At 52.6% G+C, this 4,926-nt stretch overlaps 1 long non-coding RNA gene across 1 annotated transcript in view; it reads right to left on the bottom strand.

The window, feature by feature from the left end:
* Window positions 1-4,434, bottom strand: part of LOC135305041 (uncharacterized) — a 32,790-nt gene extending 28,356 nt beyond the window's left edge. The window contains exons 1-2 of the long non-coding RNA XR_010366324.1: window positions 2,691-4,434; window positions 137-251 (exon numbers count right to left, since the gene is read on the bottom strand). This is a non-coding gene — a long non-coding RNA (uncharacterized LOC135305041). The remainder of the gene's footprint in view (window positions 1-136; window positions 252-2,690) is intronic.
* Between the last annotated feature and the right edge of the window lie 492 nt (window positions 4,435-4,926).

The following is a 4,926-nucleotide window of genomic DNA, read 5'->3' as shown; positions in this document are numbered from 1 at the left end:
CTAAGGAAGCAAACGAGAGGAGTAGGCATTTAATACGCACACGTACAGTCCCTCTGCTCTCCTGCTCCCTTACTGGAGTGGGCAAAAGCTTGCAGGCGAGATGAAAGGAAATAAATCAAAGTAAGGCTGACTTTACCTGGTGATTGCCTGGATTCCTCCTCTGTGCTTCTCTGGTATCCTATTCCCTAGCTGTATGCTCCATCAATTCTCTCTGGGAGCTTGCAAGAGATGTCATACGCAGCAACAGATTCCTGTAAAAGAGATGCACGGTTAAGCACACAAATATTACAAATCTGTTTGCATAGGTGGGCTTGGGAAAGCTCCGATAAAGCAGCAGACACGCCTGAGAGACTTTTCATCTGGGCTTTGGAAATGCATTTTACAAGTCCTGACTCACACTGACTCGATGTGCTACCGAGAGGAGGGAGGGCGGAAAGGAAGGCGATGGAGAGGAAAAAAAAAAAAATCAAAGAAAAAACCAGCAAAGGCTCCGATCTCAGCAGAGGCGCTCCTCTGTCAGGCCTCCTAGAGCCATCAAAATCTAAGGCGAAAAAGGCTTCAAAGTAGCGGCTGAGCGCGCTGCGCTCCCGCGTGTGCCCGAGCGCGGCTGCAGGCGCCGAGCCGGGCAGGCGGCTCCGCGGCGCGGGCGGGGGCGGCGGCAGCGCACCTCCGCCCCGACACCTGCCGCCGCCCGCCGGGGTCTGCAGAAGGCGAACCGGGGGAAAAAAATAACAATAACACAAGAAGTTATTTCCGAACGGCGCCTGCGGCTCTGCCCGTCACCCGGAGCAGTTCCCTTATCAGCAGCGCTCGTGCCTGGGGGAGGCGGGAGGGGGAAGCTTTGTCTGATGATCTGCCGCGGTGATAATAAACGTTTATTGTTCGCCAACTAAATAGAAAGGATCTCTGCAACGTCATGGCACGGCACACTTCGCCTAGCGCTAAGGAACTTCTCCGTGCTATTTCACCCCGGCTCTTGATGCTAAGAACAGCTTCCGTGTGAGTGGTGGGGAGGGGGCAGTGAAATTAGCACCGCACGGTCCGAACCCGCGCGGAGCAGGGGTACTCCGCACTTCTTCAGCCATGAGTAATTATGCAGCACAACAGCCCTCATTATCCACTGCACTCGGTGACTGACCAGCTTGTTGATTAGATTCCAGCTGAAATTAATACAAGATGCTTGCTTATTCTACAGATTTTTTCCTTAACATGAGCCCTTGCCTCCGTTGACGTATTACCACTATGCTTCCTATGAAAACATACGAGAAGACAGCATTTGTTTTGTATTGCAGACTCTTACTTGAATTTGAAAGAAAAGAGAAAAACAAAGAGAGAAAGAAAAAAAAATACTTTGATAGCTACATTACCTTCAATAATTTAAAAATTATTTCCAACACACTCTCCTCTATTTTAATCTTATTTTAGGTGTTATTTCCTGTATCCTCTAACAGAGCAAGCTTTCTAGTCGTAGTCTAAATGGCAGCTGGAAAGTAAATAACAAACACTATAATTTTTCCCCGCTGTGAAACTGAAGGCTGTAACCCCATTAGCTAGCGTTGGAACTCAAATAACTGATGCAGTGGGTTTCCTTCAACTTGAACAAAAGCCGTTTGAAAAAGTGAAATGCACCGAGTCATGGCAAAAACACTCTATACTTATACCCTAGACTGGTATTCTCCGAAATTGGGAGGCGCTCCACAAATGCATCGAGAATTAGGCAGAAATCCAAACTTTGCGTGGGGTTGGGGTTTTTTTTTGTTTGTTTTTTTGGATTTATTTTTTTTATATTAAAGAATGCGATGCTCGGGGACAAGCAGCCCCGCGCGGCGCCAGCGCTGTTCTCGCTGCGTCCATCTGACACTGCCCTTCCCCTCCCCGAACAACAGCCCCCCCACCACTCCCCGCTAATGCTCCCTGCCGAAACTTCCCATGCCCAGCCCAGCCCAGCCCCGCCGCACCCCCGCCCGCGGGCCCCTCAGCACCCGCGGCGGCGGACAGCGCCGAGCTCCGGTCTCCGCGCGGCTCCCGGGGCCGCCGCCGGGCCCTGCCAGCCCCGCGCCCCCGCCCCGGCCCCGGCGCTCCCGGGCACCGAGCCCCCCGCGCCGCCCGCCCCGCACCTGCTCCGCGCCGTGCGGGAGGTGCCCGTGGCGGCGCGCCGCGGCACTAAATACCTTTGTTCACCGGCTCCGGAAAGCCATGTTTATCGGCGCTGCCGCCCGCTCAGCGCAAAAAGAGAGCGGGGGCCGGAGCGCCAGCCCGGCGGGGCCGGGGAACGGCCCCCGGGGGCACCTCCGCCTCGCCCGCGGAGGGGGACGCGCACACACACACAGAAGGGAGGGGATCGGATGGAGGGAATTAAACAATTAAGCTATCAGGAGCGAAGGTCTGAGCAGAGCTCGGGCTCTCCACGAAAAGCAAATTTCGGAGGGGGAAATATTGATCCCATCCGTCAATAGAGAGGCGCGATATCTTTCTGTGGGAGAAATTGTTGTGAATTAGGGGGCTCGCTGGTGAAAGGGGAGGGGAGGCACAGGAAAAAAAAAAAAAAAAAGAGAGTGAGACATAAGAAAGGAAGAAGAAAATATTCATGCCCGCTCAAAGGGAGCCTCTTTTTAAAATCGCTGGCAGATCGCTCCTTTTGCCACCTACCCGAGTAACCACCAGAAATCCACCTCTATTGAAGCGCTTACCCTTTAAATCCAGGTTTCGAGCAGAACTCCAACTGTGTAAAGCCAGGGAGTCATCTGATGTGTGATGGGGAATGGGCTCTAGGCAGCAGAAAGCAGCTTTCTCTCCTGGTGCCGGATTACCATGTTAACAAACCCCGTGAAGGGACCCCGGCGCCTCTGGCTGGCCATGTCTCGTTGCTTTCACACATCGGCGGCTGCTCTTGCTTCCCATGTCCCCGGCGATCGCCTCTCAGATGAATGTGGGCTTCCAGAAAAGGAGTCGGGGGGGAGAGGAGGAAAAAAAAATCGCCTAATGCAATCAAATCGATCTGATCTACACCATCTGTCGCCTGCCACTACACACAAGCGTTAAAATAGGAAAACGGGAGACACTGACAGCTCAGGAAGGTTCTTCTGCAGAGTTCATTTTTAGCAGAGCATAATTGGGTATGGACAGCATACAGTTACCAAAGCTGCTGTTAACCATCCAGTAGAGGATCCCGAACATGCTAATGGTGGATTAATTGAGGAAGATCTGACGTGCAAGCTTCATAGTCTCTTATTCATGACTTCCCAACGGGAAAGGACCAATGCCGTGTGGGACTATGGTAACACAGAGTCAAAGAGCTGCTAAGAAAATGGCTCTGTGTTCATAGCACCTCTCTCTGATAACAAACATATGTCGACCAGAACCGTTTAGCAGGATGGGGAAAATGAAATTTTCTTAGCCGAGGTTAGCAATTCCCATCGCTTGCACTTAAAGACAAGTGAAAAATGGACTGCGGGTCTAAGGCGCTTTCAAGTGCTGGTCTCAGGCTTTGCAGCTAGTGAAAGCAGACGGATCCTGCTCAGATGTGGGGTTAAACCCCAAATTTCTTACTTCTTACTGTCACCAAAGTGCATCCTTAGCAAAGCTCTAAACAAGTAGCTCTGCTAATTTCATCAGGAATGATGCAAGGTCGTGTTAATGCCAGGAACCCTTTTGACTTTTTCCAGAGGGAATGGGGCTTGGGCAAGACATTTCCGATCACTGAAATTTGACATAATCTCAGATAAATATGATTTGGGGGGGGGGGGGGGGGAGGAAGGGGGCGGCGAGTTGGGAAGAGACGAAGTATGCATCCAGACCTGCAATCACCCCTGCTGCCAACACTCCAATTTGGTCGCGTTTTCTAGTCTTTCCTGAATTATGAGGTTATAAAGCCTTATGTGTAATTATTAAAGCCATGTATGTACACAAGCCACAGATGCCTACGGCAGCCGCGTCTACACACACCGACGGGGAGACAAAGTGCGCCCGTCGGGATGCTCTTTTCCACTCCCTGACGAGTCCGTTACCAGCGGGGAGAAGGACTACCAGGGCGAGCGAAGGCGAGTTCTCATCCGCGGGCCGGAGCTGTCCACCCGCCCGGTGCTGACCGGGGCCGGCCCCGCACACAAAGGGCCCGCTCCGCCGCCTCCCCTGCAAAGTCTGCGCGGCCGCCCTGACAATCGCTACAACAATTAGGAAAGTTGCCCTTCGTTTCCATCTCTCCTGTCTGAGTCGCAAAGGAGAACAACGCAAATAATACGAATCCAAGCAGCCGAATGTAAACGTTCCGGTAAACAATTATCATTTAGGGTAATTCTGGAGTCAACCCCATGATTCTGCTGGAAGTTTGTGTTAATATCTTTAAAGAAATCTAACAGCTATGAATTAGATTAGCCTTGAAAACGTAGCCTAAAGACAAATCAAACACTTTACCCGATCTTTTGTTTCAATATACATTAATTAAGCACTGCTGCCTACCTACACAGCATTCTCGGGTCCCGGCCGCGGCGCCGAGCCAGCGAGCCCCGCTGCCTTTGTTGGCATTTGCGTCCAACTATTGCCCTCTGCAGGTCAAGTCCCAGCCGCGACGAGCGCTCCGCCGCTGCCGAGCGCTCCGCGGACCGGAGCCGCCGGGCTCGGCGCCCCCGGGCCCCTCTTCGAAAAAAATCCAACTTTTGTTGGGTTTGGCTCTTCACCACGAGGGCTCAGACGTGTTTTCTTTAGGAGGGGCTACGAGTGGGGAGAGCCGGCACCGGCACTGCTCAGGCCGCCCTCAGCCTCCATTCCAACCCTGGCCAGGAGACGAGAAGACTGAAAAAGGCGAGGTGCCACTCTGAAGACGTGTTGTTTCGTTTCTCCCCTTGTCTGCAAAAGACTACGGCAAGCTTCCTAGGCAAACCCTGCTCTTCCCTTAGGTTTGCAGAAAAAACCAGGAAGAACCCAGGA

This window comes from Passer domesticus, chromosome 7, assembly GCF_036417665.1.
Source record: "Passer domesticus isolate bPasDom1 chromosome 7, bPasDom1.hap1, whole genome shotgun sequence".
NCBI classification, from domain to species: domain Eukaryota; kingdom Metazoa; phylum Chordata; class Aves; order Passeriformes; family Passeridae; genus Passer; species Passer domesticus.
This window is presented reverse-complemented; position numbering and strand designations above follow the sequence as displayed.